Here is a 19,911-nt window from a genome sequence, read left to right as displayed (position 1 = left end):
CGAATGTAATGGGTACTCATTCTTAGGGTGTTTCCTTGTACACCGTGGGTAGAAGATAGCCAAAGCCCTCTCAGCTTCCTCTTTCTTCTGCTGGATTCGGAATGTATCAAGTTGCATGGCGATGGTCTGTCTCACCTCACTCTTGAGGTCCTCTAATTGATTTGCAAACTCATGTTTGGAGAAAGGAATACCAGCTGAGAGGAGGTTTCCTCTACCTCTTTTCTGGGCTGCCCTAGAGTGGTTTCTAAACACAGTCTTTATGTCCTCATAAGGTAGTTGGTAAATATCTCCTCCAGCTAGCATGTGAAGGGTATCTAAGAGGTCTTCAGGGACTCCTCGGAGTAGGACCAACTTGAGGGATTCAGGGTCAAGTGTGCACCTGGCCCGTTTATAGCTAAGTTGGAACCTTTCCTCGTAATCTTCCAAAGACTCATCATTCCCCATGGTCATCCGAAAGATTTCTCCCTTGGCTTCCTTGGACCTACAGTAGTCCCGGTATTTGGTATTGAAAGCTTGCTGCATCTGGGCCCAAGTGGTGATACTGTTCCCAGGTAAGCCCATGAACCAGCGTAATGCTGCATCCTTAAGGGTAGAGGGGAAGAGTTTCAGTTTTTGCTCATCTTCGGTATAGTCATAAGTTCGAAAAAGGACGGAAAACTCAAACAGGAAGGTATCAGGGTCTTCAGAAGTCAGTCCATGGAAGTGAGGTAAAGTGGAGGGGCTGATGTTCTTCATTTTCATGTCTCCATTGGTCTCTCGGATGGGGAAGGCACCTTCAATTCTCTCATCTTCTCCCCTATTGTCAGCCATAGCTTCAGATGGAGTGTTCTCTAACTCTTCTTCTGCTATAGGATCTTCATATATCTCAGGAGGTTCGCCTATAGGTTCTTCTGGATCACTGTCACCAAAGAAGAGAGAAGGGTGACTCAGTGATGTGGTGGGGGTGTTGGGTAGGAATTTCCCTGTTTTATCCCGATTTCTACGAGGCATGAAATGGAAAGACTTTTGATTGCTTTTGTTTTTTCTGGTACCTGCAAAACTAAAACAAATTGAACTGCAACTAACTATCTTACTGAAATGGGAATGCGGAATTGAAATGAAAGCATAAAAGAACTAATCTATTTTGCTCAAATGAAATTGCAGGAAGTAAATGCTAGGCTACGCTTGCGGAATTGAAATGCTAATCTACGATTGCAAAAATGAAATTGCGGAATTGAAATGTTAATCTATGAAAGCAGGAAATGTCTATGCTACTTTTGCAGAATGGAAATGAAATAAACTATTTAGCAGAAGGCAAGAGTAGGAAAATAGAAGAAAAGCAACAATCACTAATACTCTGACGCTTCCCTGGAAACGGCGCCAAAAAGATGGTGGGCTCCAGTATTATAGAAATAATGCTACAACTCCTGGAGCTTCCTTCTTTAGTTTTATCAACCCGGTAGTTCGTAACAAACTTGGAAGCGACGGTGCTGTATGCACAAGTACTAGCTCTTGCCGTAGCTGTCACTTGGTCAGCTGGCACAAGTCCGCTAGGGGCTCAAGCCAACTTCTATGAGCTCTTAGAAGAAGATTTTTAACTGATGGACGAAAGCTAACTCAAAGGAAGCTAATCTACTTGCAGAAAGGAACTAAAAGCCAACAAGAAACGCAAACCCTAGCAAACCCTAATTCTACCAGCTAGTCCTACTGATGCAAAGATGGGAATGCAAACTGCTGAAAGAGATGCCATTACTTCTATGAAGGTAAAATGCATGTGTCTAGACTACCTCTATCTGAAGAAAGCATTTTTTGTATTTTTGTTTCAGTTATTAGAATTATCATGCATGTGCTTTTAACTAGCTTTTACTGTGCAGAGGTGGATCAAGGAGGAGAAATGCTTGGAAAAGGTTGGGAAGGTTCAGAGAGGGTCTAAGGGGTTCCTAACACCCTTCCAGAGAGTTTCACAAAGTTTGGCTACCAAAAACCGAGTTTATGAGCTTCTACAGGAAGTCTGCAGGGGTTCTACAGGATGTTTCAGAATTTCTACAGGATGTTCAGTAATTCCTACAGGATGTTCTACGATTGGATTTTGGATGATGGGTGAGTAGAAGAGGCTGCATGAATGGGTATGGAGGTAGGAGAGGGGTTTGGAATGACTTAGTGACAGAGAGATGAGATGATGAGGGGTTGTGCAAAGCTAGGTTGTCTTAAAGAGGGCAGAGGAAATGGAAGGCCAAAAAGGTAGGATAACATGGGCAGCATAATAGTTGAGAGACAAGGGGTCTAATTGGGAGATAAGCAGTTGGCATGGGCAAGGCTTAGAAGGACGAGAGAGTGAGGGAGTAGCACTGCACAGTGTAAACTGAACCAAATCATCCACGTCCTGCACATAACCAAAATATTACTAACCTATTCTAATTGTTTAATGAAACCAATGAACAACAACGTTATTTCCAAAGAAAATCATGCATGGTACTGAAGCAAAGAAACATTCCAAGAGGTCTGAGCGCATGGACAACTACTACAAACGAAAATATTACACCAAAGATTGCATGAGTATGTAAACCAATGTTTTTGGTGGGTAACACTGCCTGCAATTCCAACCCCTAAAAAGAGGTGAAAATGAGAGTACAGTCAACCCTTTTCTGGAACTTTTATCAAGTCTAATCTCTTTACTCTATTCTAAACATATGGAGCAACTCTATCTTCTAACAATATCCTACCTAACCATACCACGAAATCTAACTCAACAAACTGCGTTTCAAATGCATGTAAAGAGAACCATAATGCCGAAAGAAAAGATAACAATACAGAAGAAGGAGGCCTTAGGCTCTCAGGTTGGGCCCAACCCCGAGAGCTATGGCTCCTTTTTAAAAACTCAGAACGGAGATCAAATCTGACTGCTTCCCATTAAAAGATAATAATCATAAGTCAAAAAGTATGCCAATGATGGCTACAAAAGAACAACAAAGCTAGCAGCTCGTAGTGCAGAATGTGCAACAATGTTTCAAAAGTCCTTTTCGAAGGCTAAAGCCTTATCATTTATACATCATGAGGCCCCAATCTGGCCTCCTAAATCAGTGGGACTTGGCTGACCAAACTAGGAGTGAACAACTGCTTCCTCAAAATCCGTTTGGTTGCCTTCCAGATCCAGTTGTGGTGGCTGTTGGAGCTCAGAGTTGGGGGTGAAGATCCCGAGGAAGGCCATTTAATGCTGTGGACAACCCTCCTACGAATCCTCAACCCCATCTTCGCTGTCTCTTGGCCCTTATCTGCTCGGTTTTGTTCCAATCATGTGTCAAAAAACCTGAAATGAGCATGTGTTAGCCACCTAGGAATAGTGACTGCCCTTATTCGTACAAATGACATAAACATACTAAAAAATGATGCATAAGTTATGAAAAATGAAGGAATGAGCAAAGGTAGTTAAGCCAAATGAGCCCAAAATGTTACCAAATTTGGGGCTCATCAGTTATATATGCCTTTGGTTTCTCATGGCATTGGATTGCATGGATTCAGTCCCATATTTCAACCCCCTTTTTCTCTATTCTGCTCAATGGATCTCCCATTAGGACATTCAACCCCTCACGTTTTTTAAGAAAGGGAGACCCCTTATTGAAATTTATTTTTTATTTTGGCTGCAAAGGGTCTGGGAAGATATCTGAATAATGCTCGAGAATGGAACATTATCAAAGGCATGTGGTTATGGTAAAGAACAGCTCATAGCACACCAACAGCTCATGGACAATATCCTGCTTTTTTATTAGGCCACTCTTAGTGAGTCAAAAGAAATTGAAGTATCCTCTTAGATTTTATGGAGGTATCAAAAGCAGTTACCAATAATGAGAAAACTAGCATCTTATTCTTCAATCATAATGCCCCCATACAACATCACCTTGATAGGGTCATGGATTTTCAAATTGTGAACCTCCCAACCAAATACTTGCGGATTCCATTGACGACCAATACTAAGAGATCTTCCAGTTAGCAGGAGATCCTACGAAAGATATCGTCCAAGTTAAACAATTGGAACTTTATAGATTTTAACATGGTTGATAAAATAGTGCTTTTAGAATCAATCCTTCAGGCCTTTCCAGTATATCAAATGGTGGTAATTGGAACCCCAAAGAGTATTTGCAATGAAATTGGATATAAATTTAGGTAATTTTTGTGGACAGGGGCTAACAAAGCTAAGAAATAGTCGTTGGTTAGATAGCAAAAAATGTGTACTATGAATCTAATGTGCGGGTCTAGGCTTAGAGGATATGGAAATCTTGAACCGGTCTCTAGGAGTGAAACTTTGGTGGCGTTGGATCTAGGGTGGGTAAGAGCTATGGAAAGGTATTTGGAATAGGAAATACAGTACAACCTCCTCACAATATAACAATCTTATAAATACGATGATATAACATGGTTCCTCTATTTAGAATATGGCGAAGGAAAACAAGAGTTTGATCCAAGATCATGCCTTCTAGGAAATCAAGAGAGGGGATTCAACACTCTTTTGGGAAGATGATCGGCAACAACTCTCTAGAATTAGTGAGAAGGAGGAATTTAGAGAATTAAAATATTTCACTACTAAGCAAGGGAAAATCAAGGTTGTCGATTACTAGAAAGAGAGTCAATAGAATTCCATCTGGAGGGAATGGAAGACTAGAGTAGACTGGATCGAGCCTCAAGAGGAGATCCCTTAGAATAGCCTAATTGAGGAACTAAAGGAAAGGTGAATCCTAATTGATCGAGAACTAGGAAAATTACAGTGGGGGTATCAAACTAAAGGGATGTTTAATTTGAAAGAAGTTTATTCTATCGTAGCAAGACACATTGATCTACCAAGAGATGTAGTATAATAGAAAATTTGGACGATTAAGCTATGGACAAAAATATCCTTCTTCCTTTTTTTAGTGGAGAGAAGAAAAATATTGACTTAGGACCACATAATAAATAAAGGATATTAGGGACCTTGTTGGCTTAGTGGGTCGTAACCCAGGTTCAAAGTTATTTCTGCCAAACCAATCCCTACACTATTGGCCCTTTCAGCATCAATCTGCGGAGTGTGGACTAAAGTCTCACCTGAAGCAGTATGGGGGAATGTTGGAACCAAGTTTCTGCACCTAGAGATGATCGTGATGTCATTTTATACCCCTCATATGGCCTTCACAGAGATCGATAATCCCTTAAGGCTTATCGATATAACTTCCTCTTACCAACCTCTAAACCTTCGTGAAGGTCTTTGATTGTCTTTCATGAACCATAAACAGGTGAATCAACTACTTACATGTCTCTGTAATTACCCTTAGTTCTATATTTACCCAGATTGACCTAAGTATCTGATATTTTTAACATGCATTAAGATATTCTTCGCATAAACAGATAATGGTACTTGCATTCATATAACAATGTAAACCATGCAGAATCGCGCATCAATACAGTATTAAATCAGAATGCCATTATTCATCATAACATAAACGCATTTATTCATAATAGAATTAAATGGACAGAACACAAATATTTCCAGAATAATCTCTTTATTAATACTTCAGTTCTTCTTACAGACTCGAGACTTCCCTGCGCACTCAACTGCAAGGGTCTGCACACTCAACTATAAACTCTACTTTAGCCTCTGCACACTCAGCTGCAGAGCCTCTGTTCTACTCTAAGACTCTTCACTCTTCACTTCTACTGACCCATTACATTTGTCTTCATCAATATCATCAACTGAACTGAACTGCCTTAAACTCTCTAAGACTCTCCTTTTTATACAATCCCATGGTCCGTGGACCATGGGTAGATCTACTAAAGCCAACACAACTTACATAAAAGAAGGGAAAAACCCTTTATGACACTTTACTATCTACGTGCTCCGCGACCACAACTTGCGGAGACTTTACACTTTACATAACAAAAACTTGGGCTTTCTGCCCCAAAACTTGGGCTTTCTGCCCCAAAACTTGGGCTCTTGCCCCAAAATTGACTGCAGGGGACCCTGTCCCAACAAACCTTCTTACTATCATTTATTTGGTGTTCAAGAGGAAAATATGGAGCACATATTAAGTTCATGAAGTTATGTTGAGGCAACCTGGTCGCTCTTAACCTCAGTTTTTGGATATAATGGTCACAATTCGGTGAGTATAGTAACAACATTCAAGCAATGGAGGTATAATTTATTCAAAAACCCTGTGGTAAATAGGAATTAGGATCTTATAGGAGGATTTTCCACTTGGGCCTTATGGAAGGAACAAAACTGGAGAATTTTTTGGAATAAGAGCAGACCATTGGAAAAGACATGGGAGATAATTAAAAAGAATATTAGAGAAACCATATTAGTGGAATCTTGGTCTTTGGAATATTGGAAAGAAAACCAACATGAGGAAAAAATCTTAAGAAAGTTGGAATTATCCTCAAAGATGTTTCGCTAGATGAAAGGTGGAGCCCAAAGACAAAAAGTTCTTTTCCTAGTATATTTACCCTCCATCCCTCCATATTTTCAAATTGAATTTACAGAGCCTCGAAGGGAAATCCTATAATCACGGGTTTTGGTGGAATGTTTAGGGATGACAAAACAAATATTGTAAGGATATATGCTAGGAGTTGTGGGACTACCAAAAATAATTTGGCAGAGTTCCAAGCTCTAGATAAGGGTCTAAGGATAATATTTGACGAAGGTTATCACAAGCTCCATATTGAAGGGGATTCAAGGTTGGTGATCATGGCAGTACAAAAAATTGTCAATGGGACACCCTCCTATAAGTTGGCAAGGAGCTGGAAATTGGAATTGCTAATAGTTCGTATTACAAAATTTCTCTCTCATCTATATTATGTGATCCTTCACCACTCTAAGAGATTAGGGAACAAAGCGAAAAACTTTCTAGTGAACCTAGGCTACCAAAAGCAAGATCTTTCTATGAACGTAAGGTGGCCAGTAGGCATGACGGAGGATTGGGTAGGCTCATTACAAATCATATTGGAGAAGGAAAAATAATCCTCAAAGGGGGTGTGCATGCATCACAGGGTGTGCTTGGGGACTTGTTCCCACCACCTTGCCCACTTGACCATTATTAAATGAATGAGGAAGGATGTGTCTTGGGCATGTTGCCACATGCATCCACCTGGGAGCTAATAAATATGGATGTAGGGGAGATGGTTTGTGGTCCATTTGGGAGGTGGAGGTGGTGGGTTTCCATAGGCATAGGGTTAAGGAGCCAACCTACCTACAACTAACCCTCTTGATTGTCTTAGGCATGGTGATTTCTTGAGTCAATTTTGTCCTTCGTCTATGATCTATGAGAGAGATTTCTTGTCTAGTGCTAGAGAAGTGGTGGAGTGAGGGTGTCTTAAAAGTCTATGGTGTGGTGAATTATAGGTCATTTCCATCCCTATTGTGTGCTCTTCAAGGTGGTTTACATGTTCGGTGCTGGAAAAGTGGTGGGAGGAGGGTGCCTCTAGCAGTAAGAGAGGAATTCAATCATGGAATCTTGGTTCTAGATGGCGAAGTTTAGGTGTGGTAAGAGAAATGAGTTCTTGTCAACCTCGTGCTAAGTCAACGAGGAATTCTCAGTAGCAGAAGTTGTGTCACCGAAAGAGGGTCCTATATCTCTAGTGTAGTCATAAAAACTAGTGGGTGTCATTTGAATTTGATGGTGGAGGTTGGCGCTGGCATCGAACCAAGTGTGCAGGCACTGGTTTGTTGGTATCACTTTCACATATTTTATTTGCTTTTCTTAGAAATTCTCCTCGTTGTAGTAGTCGTGTTAATGTCATCCCATCCTTTGTTGTAGCTCTTAGGCCTAGTTTGGTTTGGGGTGAGTCTTGTGCATATGGAATTTCTATGGGTAAGGGCCTTCTGATGTTGAGTTTGTGGCAGGGGGTTGTCACTGTCACACTCTTTGGCATTCACACAAGTTAGTGAAATTTACATGTGTTAGGAATTTTGTTGTGGTAGGGTTTTCTTATTGTTGTTCTTCTATCCTAAACAATGTTAGGAGCCTCAGAGTGTAATTGCGACTATGGAGAGGTTGAAAATAGGGCTTACAAGTCTAATTCTGGGTATTATATGTCTTATGAAGGTGCGAAAAATTTGTTGGAATCTTTTCCAATTTTGGGTCGAGATGGGTTGGTCTCTTGTCATTTTCCCAGTCGTGGTCAGTTTACTTTATGTTTTATGTGTTACCCCCTCCTGTCATCCATGTCGTCAAGAACATGGATGCACTATAGAAGGGGTGGTGGTGTAAGTAGCCCACCGTGTTAGCAAGGTGCTCCTATTTTTTCTCATGAGTCTGCAGCAATGTACTTCATTGCAGACCCTCCTGAGACGAGGAGAGAAAACAAGAAGTTTGAGAATCAGGCGGGAGTGGAGAGACAATTCAACTCTGATTCATAAATAATGGATGACATATCTTGCTAGGTGTCATACCTTGGTTATACCAGGGGATGAAAAAATTAGTATCTCAATTGTATGTATATTCATTGGAAAATGAAGGCCCTTCTTGGTCTTCTCTTGAAAGACGATAAGGTTGAACACTACAATGTGTTCTCTACATTACAATATACCAAGAGGATGTTGTGGAATCAATGCTTTACTTTTAACAAGTTGCATTCAAGATTGGCTCATGTTGAATGTCACCTTCTTTGTGAGTATGACAATGTTGCTCCACTTGGATCAAGTTCCAGGGATCCTTCCCCCATCTCTTCATCTGATTCTTAATGTTGCCTATGTCTATTTGTTGTGGTTGGTTATATGTTTTGTGGTGTAACGGTGTACCAGGGAGTTTGGGTTTTTATATTAGTTGTTCTGATGAAGGATATTATATTAATTTTGTAACATGGGGCTTTAAATTATGTAATCTGGGTCCAATCGAATATATGAAATCCCAACTTCTCCAGGAGCTAATAGAGTGCTCCTTTGTGATTGGGTTGCATCAGAAAATTTGAACTATGTAATGTAGAAAAATTATGTATGTCGTTAGCCTTCACAATTTCAAGTTTTTGCACAAATTTGTTTCCCACAATCCTAAACTAGAATTTCTAATATAAAATATTTAAATATGATTTATTTGAAACATTTAAGCTACCACTACACTTTAGTTTTCCAGCTGATATGAAAAGATAAAATGTAAGCCCATACACTGAAATTTATAACAGTGTACAATTATTTTTGGTGTAACGATCCTGGAAAAACCCACAAGGGGAAACTAGTCTTGAAGGAGTTTTTATTGCATTTCATAGAGAAATAATTATAACATTAAATTACACATCAAAGGAATTATCTCTCCTTTGATATTTTTTATAAACCTCCTAGGAAACCAAACTGCTGCTTAGAAATTCAAGCCTCTGTTAGACCTTTTCCGTCCTCAAACTGTGTGCTACAAGTCTACAATTATTAACTCCAATTTCAAACCTCTACTTAGAAAATTATTACCCTGATTTTATGCATTGAAAACTCAACAATTCCTCCTCGAACTACATGCTAGACAAAACTGCAATTTTCCTCAAATTTCAAGTTGTTATACTTTTGTAGACTCTTTGATTTTCATGCCAATTAAACCAACAATTAATGCTCAAAATCTCCCTTGAAAACCACATTGACACTCTACCCACATTCCCTCAAAAATCACATTGAGGATGACTAAACTTTCTCAAGTTTTGTGCTAGCAATCTTTGCCTTGGGATATGAGTTGTTTTTTGGTCTCTTGGCTTGGAAACTTAGTCTATCTGTCCAAAAAACCCTCATTGGAATTTGTGCCTCATACTAATGAAATTTGGCCTCAAACTCAGTGTTGAAGCTTCTCGATTTTAGTGTTGGAACTCTACCCTTTTCCTTGGTTCATGTGCTGCTATCTTAGCCTTAAAACTCATGCCTGAATTTGGTCTCGTTCACAGATTCTCTCCTTAGCAAATAACATCTCTCACAACCTTCCTTCTCCTTGTTGGATATTCTCTCCACCAACAAAGGCCATCTCAGTCTCCCTCCTTCTCCTTGAAGCTCTCTCATCAACCACTTCTCCTCTCCTCTTCTCCAATGTTACTCATGAAGAATAATGTTCTCTACTTTCCTTTTTGCCTTTTTGTCTCTTCATAAGATTAGAAACCTAACCCTAGAGATCTAGTGGTTGAGATTAAATATTAGCTCATTAGATCAAGGGTAGAGATTATTTCCCTCTCTTGACCCCTTTCTCATGTTGTTCTCCTCACTTAAAAACTCCTAGTCACCTTTTTAGTGTTATGTACATTGTGCACTTTTTCTTTCATAAAGTGACTTAATTAAAAGGTACATAGCACATCATGTACCACCTCATAAAGTGACATAACTCCATGACATTAATAAACCACATAATGCCACTAGACAAAAAGGTTATTAATGTGTCTTCCTAGGCCAAAAGGATAAATGCCTAGGAAACACTTCCTAGGTACCATTTTTCTCAACATGTAATCCCTAAGCTTTTATGATAATATAAAGTATTTTAATTTAAAAAAAAAAAAAATCATATCAATATTCTACAATGTGACCTCCTCCTTAATTACTCAATGATTTACAAAAGACTTGATGTTTTTGTTCCAACTTCTTTTAAGTTACATGTGACTTAGAGTTTGAAACAACCATTGAAAGCCTCTTATGTGTCAAGTTGGTTGTCTTATACTTATACGTTAATCACTTGATCATAACAACCCCTTCATGTTGGTTGCCTTGTGCTTATACATTAGGTACCTCATAATAAACATACTCTTGATGGGGAAATAACAACATTTATGATGAGGATTGGATAACATGGATTGCTTTTAATTTTAGGATTGTAAATTATAAATTTCTTTTAGATTTGCTTGATGTTTCATCACAATTCTCTGGAGATTTGGTAGCCTCAAACTTCACAACTATATATTAAAATAACACAAGTGATAAAAATCTCAATAAGAATACTCTACTCTCATTAATTTTGTAATAAAGATCAACTCTAAGTAAAATAAATTCCTCTAACTCAGTATTATCCTATACAAAATTAACATAAATAATTTTCTTAAATCTTATTATCATAATATTTATTTGGTAAATATTCACTATTATAAATTTATATCTATATTAATAATTACTTATCATAAATAATAATAACACTACTATCAACTTAATTATTTTTATTATATTAATAATTGCTTATCATTAAAAAAAAAACTAATATTATCAACTTAAATATTCTTACTATAGGTTATTATTATATTCATATTAAAATAGAAAAAACCTTGGAAAATTTTTAATTACATATCAAGATTTAATAGATAACCACTCTGAAACAATATTATTAAATTTGAAAATTACTTATCAAGATTAAATGAATAACCACCGTAACAACAATATTATTTAAGAAGAATGACTACTAGAATTGTAAAGTTAAAAACAATATACTTATTCCAAAACCTTATTTATTTATCAATACAAATACTAAATAAATAAATAAATAAAAATATAATTATATATTATTGTAATAATTACATCAATTTATAATTATAATTTCATATATAATATTTTCTGCATAACTTAATTAAAAAAAACAAATAATTTAATTAAAAGTAAGCATTATTATATTATAATATGTAAAAAGTAATGACAAAATAGGAATAAAAGTAATGACAATAAAAACCTTAATGTGATAAGTTTTGATCGCAATCTTTGTCATCTTGCAAGATATAGATATATATATTATATATTCAATCTTATCCTATTCCATTATTTTTTCGGTGTAACTTTAGAAGATTTAGCCTATCATAATGAGAGTATAATTTCACATGTGGCTTAGATATGTGAAATTTATTGTTGTTCCCTCCCTTATAAAAAAGTATATTGGCCTCCACGTGCAATAGTTATATAATCCAGAGACTAGAAAAGAATAGATACTCATTCAATGAATATAAACCAATTCTTATTAAGATAATCTATATGCAATGTATGAAGACGTAGTTGTTAGGCTGGGAGGTTTAAGAAAGTTGGAAAATCAAATATTGTAATGATGTTGCATTATGTGGGAATGTGTAATTAAAAAGATATAATTACAATTTTTTATGTTTTTTTTTTTAATTTTATATTAATGTTAATAATTTGGATTATGTTAAAATGTGCTAAAAATTTTAATAAAAAAAATTAGCAGGCACATTTATTAAATGAAACTATATTTTTAACAATTTTTTTATTAAATTTGAAAAAAAATTCATTGAAAAATAATTGAGCTTCTTTACATATTAATTTACTCTTTACTTTGTGTGTGATTATATCATAATATGTTATAAGTTTTTTATATTTTAAATATTAACTTACTCTTTACTTTGTGTGTGATTATATCATATATATTAAGTTTTTGAGATTATAAAGGATTATGGAAAATGATTAGATTTTTTTTTCAGTAAATTTGGGTTTTTTTCAAAGATAAATTTGAGTACCTTAGTTTGAGTAAGAGAGTATAGTTTTTCAATCCATAAGTAGATTATAGGAATTTTAGAAGATATTGAAGGTTTCTTGGGAAAATTCTTAAGATCAACATAACTCTGAGAAATAAGTGAATCATCACTTACACCAAAGACTATGTAGAACTTGACCTTTAGTAGATCTATTAGATCAATGCATCATGATGGCTATCATTGGATCTAAGAATTAGATTTTGAGAATACAACTTTCATGGGCAAATTTAGTTTAGAAATATTGAAGACATGTTGAGACAAATGGCAAGGAATTTTTTCAAAAAAGATGTAGATCAATTAAACTCTAGGGCATTGAAAATGGTCACGAAGGTGAGGTGGGTACAATTGGAAAGAGTACACAAGCATACTTGAATCTCTTTCCTAAAAGTAAATGCCTCTACCCCGTATGAGATTATTCTAGTAGACATATCATTCTTCCCAATAGAAATGGAAAGTAAAGAAGGCTCATCCATACTAGTGGAGAAAAACATAAATAGAAGAGGGAAGACATATTTTTTAGGTTAGTAGGCATATGTTGAGAATAAGGAAAGGAACAAGGAACTTGCAGTGCAAAAAATGGCTAGAAGAATAGGACATAGTAGAAGAGGAATGCCCTAGAGATAGAAAAGCACTAATAACACACTTATGCTACATAATGGAAGGTGGAAGAAAATAGAAAAAAGGAAACAACAATATTGTATTGAGTAATTTGATCCTACATATGAAAATAAAATACAAAAAAACATGGCAATTAAAATGCCATAAAAAGATAAGCATACTTTCATTTGAATAAGAACAAGTTCCTATAGATTGAGGTGGAAGGAAAGGACACGTAGGAACCTAAGGAAGATTTCAAACACATTCTTGGCTTATTGGGCCCTGACTCGGGTTTGGAAGACTTATTAGCCAAACAAATCCTACACTACTGGCCCTTTCAACAACAGTCCGCAGAGCACGAACTGAAGTCTCACCCGAGGTAGCAGGGGAGGGTACTGGAACCAGGTTTCCGTACCCTTGGGATTTCTAGATGTGTTCTGGAGGGGTCGTGAGCTGACCTGCGGCCTCGCGCTACTCTACACAACTATCAAGCTTCTGCGTAGATCCACACCAATGTGATCTTGTTATTATGAGTTTATTATAGATCTATTCTACTCCTTATGGTCTTTAAGCAAACATTTAACAATAATACCGAGTGCGCATCATCATCATTCATAAAGACAGGTTTAGATTCATATAACAGATGTATAACCAGAATAAAAATAGATCCACAATAATTTGGAATCAACACAATGTCTCAGAACCAACTTATCTTTATTAATATCTTTGTTTCAGTACAATCCACTTCTGCCCTACGCACACAGCTGTAGGGGTCCATGCACACAGCTGCGGAGCCACTATCTAACTCCTACCCTTCACGGCCCATGCTTACAGACTCAGAGCATGTATTACTTTCACAAACCCATAACACATTAGATCTTCCCAAAAAACTACCTCTTCCCTTAAAGCCTTGCTCTATTTATACATTCCCATGGTCCGTAGGCCATGGGCAGGCCGACTCACTTCCTATTATTTTATATTATTTTTGGGCGGACAACCCTTTGACTTGACCTATTACATTTTGCGCTTTGCGCACTTTGCAGAACTGTTTACAATATCATTACCCTAACTTATAGTCTTTAAGCCCCAAAACCGTTATGCGAGGAGTCCACTACCCAACAGGCCCCCAACACAATCATCGTGACTCATCTTGAGTCACTCGTCAGTGCGGCGATACACACTGCCAAGGCTTCACGGTCCACCATCCCAGTGAGTGACGCATTACATTTTGTTGCTCCCTCTTTGTCGCCTACAACGCTTCTTCATGCTCCTACTCCATTGCCTCTACTAAATCGTGCAATTGATGATGCTCATTCTGCTCTGCTCGGTTAACACAGAGCACCCCCTCATAGGATTTTAGCTCTAGCCGAGGTGCCGCATACAAGAACTCCTTGCGCCATCGTAGAAAATTTCCAATGTCTGGTCTACTATATGCACTGTCTGCTGCAGCTTGTTTTGCATTTTTGCAAGAAGGGTGTTGCTGTCTACAAGATCCCAATCTTCCTAGAACATGAGAGATGACCAGTTAACTGCACTTCCATCATTTGTCTCCATATGCACAATCTTTCCCTTATCTTTGATGGGTCGCCGACGAGCCCATGGATTAGGTAGCGGCATCTGGACCAGTTCTGCTTCATGTCTAAGAATTTCTGACACATCCCCTACTGTCGGTGCCAAACTCTACGCGGTGCCCACGGTTGTCGACACCACATTATCCAGAAAGTCCTGCATCTCCATTGGCCATCTCCCAACCCTCAGGCTAACTCCTTTAGTGTCAATGATGAATAGATCCATACCAGTGGAAAGGCACAATAGTTTACTTCACTCGGAACCACCGATTGTTCGGTGGATACCCCCTTTTGATTTATAAGCATTTTGAAATTCAAATTCAGTTGTTCCCTCCATTTTTGGTGTCGTAACGTTAAGCCTGCGGCAGATCATTTTGGATCTAGTTCATACCTTGTTGCTTAATTGCTCGTCACCCACTCCTTTTTGCCATGAGTCGGACATCTTTTTATGAACAGTGACAGAAACAGCCATCTCTCTGCTTGTCCAAGCAGCAACATAGTCCCTTCTACTCAACCGCGACCCTTGTGATAGACCAATTCTATGTGCACCCTTGTTGTCGCACAGCTCCCGCACTCTCTTTCAACTGGCTGGAGCGATGAGACTGTCCTTTGGTCGGTTAGTCAGGCAGTCGGCCCACCCGTGCAAAGCTTCAGGCAACTGCCATTTACTCTGCTCGGGAAGGGGTCTCCATTAAGCTTGGAAAGCTGGACCGCGCCTCCATTCGTGACTTCTTTGACTACATAAGGTCCCAATCAATACATTCGAAGCTTGCCAGAGAATTTCTCGAACTTGCTGTCATATAGTAAGACTAGATCATTCCCTTTGAACATGCGCAACTTGATATGGTGATCATGCCAAGCTTTTTCTCACTGCTTCTGTACTTGCTGATGGAATCCGGCCAAAAATCATTCCTCCTCAAGTTCCTCCAGTTGCGCGAGCCTTTCTTCCAAAGCCCCACGGTCTACCATGCCTGTCATTGCTGCTATTCGCAAACTAGGTATATTATATTCCATTGGCATTATGGCTTCCATGCCATAGACTAATCGGAAATGTGTCTGGCTCGTCAACTTCTTGCACATGATTCGGTATGCCCATAGCACAGCAAGGATGCACAAATCCCAATCGTTTCACTGCGCATTACATACCTTGGTCAACACAGTCTCCAAAATCTTGTTGAACGCTTCAACAGTCCCATTCACTTGCAGATGGTATGGCGTACTCTATTGATTATATATTTGGAATTTCTCAGTGAGTGCACTGATAGTCTCATTCAGAAAGTGTGTTCCGCAGTACTCATTAGAATTTTTGGACATCCAAATCATGTCAACACATTCTCAAACAAAAATTTCGTAGCTATAGCGGTCGTGCAGTCCTTAACCGATTGTGCTTCCGCCCATCGGGTCAAGTATTTTATCACAGTGATGATATAGCATCCACCCATCTTTCCTTGAGGTGCGATAGGCCCCACAAAGTCGATCGCCCATTTTTCAAAAGGTTGTAGCGTCATCTGTGGCTTGAGCGGCATTTCATCCTTCCGTGATGGTTTCCCAGTCCGTTAACATACGTCGCAGGCCCGACAGTACGCTTTTGAGTCTTGATGTAGAGTGGGCCACCATAGTCCAGCGCGAAGGATCTTCTGTGTTTTGGCGGGTCCCGCATAGTGGCCTCCTGCAACCCCCCCCATGTGCTTCGGCAAGGATCTATCCTTGCTCGAATTCAAGTACATATCTGCGTAATATTTCATCGTTTCCCATTTTGTAGAGGTGCCCTGCAATAACAGTAAAGTCTGCTGCGCATGTCACTAGTTCTTTCTTCTGTTGAACAGAATACCCATGTGGCATGGTTCTTGTGGTTAAGAAGTGGATTGTATCCTTAAAGTGGCCATCCGCAATGTGCACTATATAGAGCTATGCATCAGGTAGTCCCTCTTCTAAGTTTGTGGGCTCTTCACCGTTCTCAATTCGGGACAGGTGATCTGGGCCTGTGTTTAGATGTCCCAGCTTTACGATGACTTCAAAATCATATTCCTGAAACAATAACAACCATCTATAAATACGCCCCCCCAACACAGGCTTATTGACTAAGTATTTTAACGTGGAATGATCAATATACATCTTAAAGTGTCCCCCGAGTAGATAGTGGCAGTATTTTTGGAGTGCGTATACCATCGCCAACCCCTCACACTCAGTAGTGGAGTAGTTCTTTTCAAATTTAGACAATCGTCGACTTGCGAACATGATTGGGTGAGAAATTCCTTCCGCTCCTTCCTGTATGAGTACCGCGCCCACCGTGATACAGACACATCAACATGCACGTGAAATTCGATGTCCCATTTTGGAAAGACCAAAATGGGAGCTGATGCCATCTTTTCCTTGAGAGTTTCCAAACTTTTGTTACATTCCTCATTCCAACAATAAGTAGTGTCCTTTTTCAACAACTATTCCATCAGTGTCGTGATCTGTGCGTAGCTCTTTATGAACTTTCGATAGTAACTAGTGTGTCCCAGTGTGGCGCGCAGTTGTTTGACACTTCGTGGCGCTTGCAGATTGAGTATGACAACAATATTTGCCAGGTCTACCATCAGGCCTTGCTTGCAGACCACATGGCCGAGCAAGTTCCCGAAGGGGATGAGGAAAGTACACTTCTTTAGATTTAGCAAAATCTGGTGCCGTCGGAAAGTATCCAGCATTAACCATAAGCTCGCGATATGCTTCTTGACTAGCCCAAAGATGGTCCAATCATCCAGATATACTTCTAAAAACTTATGTATGAATTCCTTGAATGCATCTACCAAGACGTGCGAGAATATTGCCGACGCGTTCTTCAGTCCAAATGGCATCACATTGTACTGAAAACAGCCCCACTCGGTTGCGAAGGTTGTTTTACTCCTATCCTCTGGCACAATCTTGATCTGGTGGTACCCTGAGAAACCGTCCATGAAGGAGTAGGCTTCCTGTCCACCCACATTTTCCAGTACTTCGTCTGTAAATGGCGTTGGGAATGGATTGTTAACACATGCATCTTTGAGCTTCCTGAGATCCACACAGATGTCAATTTCTCCCTTATGCTTTTTCTCCTATACAACCATACAACTTATCCAGTCGGATTCCTCAACTGGTTCAATTATTCTTGCTGCAAGCATTTTGTCCAACTCTTCGTGAACCTTTGCTTTATATTTTGGATTCAACCAATAAGGTCGCTGCTTGACTGGCTTTGCGTCTAGCTTCAAAGTTATCTTCATCATTCCTAGGTCGTCGAGGATCCCTCTTAACTCCATGACTTTGGTCGGGAATAAATCTTGATATTCTCGAAGTAACTCGACGACCTTCTCCATCGTGGCATCATCACAGTAGTCCCCAAGCATTGCATACTTTGACTCCTCATCTGTACCAATGTTCACTTGTTTCATTTTCAGTGATGTGGTGATGTCAGGGTCCTCGATCGCTGGTCTGCGAACCTCACTACTGTTTTCAAAATATTGATGTTTCTGGGGTCGTCCTCATCATCTTCTATCTGCACATTGTAACATTCTAGGGCCTGGCTCAGCTGACATGACCAATCTGGCTGCACTATTTCTTCTGGTTCCAGTGGTACTTTGAAAATGGCGGCCTTCACAACTTGCAATGCATTGTCAACAGTATCCATCCATTGGTCCTCAAATAAGAATGTCAATAAAAACCCCTCATGTAATATGTCCCATTCACCTATACCATGTCGGAGTTCTATTTCAATATACCAGTTCCTTGGGATGACATCCAGGGTATGATAAAATAAGTGTACCCACTCTAGATGGGGCTCTTCTCCATAGGCCTAGGTCCATTTGGTGAGCTGCATGCGTGGGTTATCACGTCCATCGTATTTCTCAGTTATTCGTAGTTCTAGCTTCCAAAACCTTATCTGCATCATCCACCTGCAACCGTGCCAGTATTCAAAGGTTCCTTCATTTGTTCCCTACCAACGCGCAGGCGTTGCCCGCAATGCCCATTTTAACACATCGAACCATTCGTGTTCTAGTAGCGCGCTTTCAAACTTGGTCAGGAATTCATCTATTGCTGTCAATGCATCATACATCGGCAGTTCTCGATCCTGAGCTTTTATGCAATACAACGACCTAGTCATCATGTTTCAGTTTAACGTTGTTACTCTGCTCAATCGATTATGCAAGATTTTTCATGCTCCCATGATATTCTTCCTTCTGCAGTCGGATTGACCCAATCTTGATTTCATGCAGTGATCTTGTAGATACAATCCATTTCATCATCACTTCCTTCGTCATCACTTTCTTCCTCATCTATATCTGTAGTGCAAGATTTTGCATGCTCCCACTACATTCTTCCTTCTACAGTCGGATTGACCCAATCTTGATTTCGAGCAGTGATCTTGTAGATACAATCCAGTTCATCATCACTTCCTTCATCACGCACGGGTTCAATGTAGCGCGCTCCTTCAGCCGGATCTAGCGGAATGACTACGCAGAGTGACTTCTTCTCAAATATTATTTTCCGCTTCTTTAGATTAATGACCCCATTGATATCTGTGGCCCAGTCTATCCTTGACAACGGAGGATAAGGGATACTATCATCCACAATTTCTATTACCTCAAAGTCCATTTGTGTGCTCGCACCTTCTATATCTACTGTGATTCCTCGTAGTATCCCCATGGGCAGGATCTTCGTTTGGTTTTCCATCCGCAGTTGAATAGGAGGCCATTGCAATGTGGGCTTGCCCATGCGCTCCCAAGTCTATTTAGGTAGCACGTTTTCATCTAAGCCTAAGTCCATAATAATCTGATCCATCTCATAGTCGCCAATCTGTGTCGTTAATCGGATTTCCCATCCAGTACGCGAAGCATGTTTTCAAAATTTTCGGGCCACGTAAGGTTCACCTGACCCTGCGCACCTAGTCATTAGCTCTTGTAATCCTTTAACCACCTTATTGTTACAAAGCAATTTCATGCATGCCTCTAAAATGGTAGTTAGCATCGAAGGATCCCTTTTCGGCTTGGGTTGATCCTTACTACCTAGGGTAGAGACCTCCGTGAAGATCTTCCTAGCTTCCAGACATGTCTCCTTGTGAACCCCTACATCTTCCTTGGTTATTTTCCCCTTATCCTCTATTGTGGCCGTGCCACTTCTGAGCATCATGTTCACATTGGGGTTTTCCTCGCACGGTTCTAACCTCATCATTTGGACGTTCTATGTCGTCGTAGGTTGTGCTGCCCTCTTCTCATGTATCTGTGCTATCAACGTGGGGCAATCTATCATCTCATGATCGAACTACTCACAATAGGGGCACGATATTCTGGTCAGGTTGGTACAATCACGC

The sequence above is a fragment of the Pinus tabuliformis genome, chromosome 6 (genome assembly GCF_031772625.1).
Source record: "Pinus tabuliformis cultivar Carrire ecotype Pingquan chromosome 6, CPIR1, whole genome shotgun sequence".
NCBI lineage: Eukaryota > Viridiplantae > Streptophyta > Pinopsida > Pinales > Pinaceae > Pinus > Pinus tabuliformis.
This window is presented reverse-complemented; position numbering follows the sequence as displayed.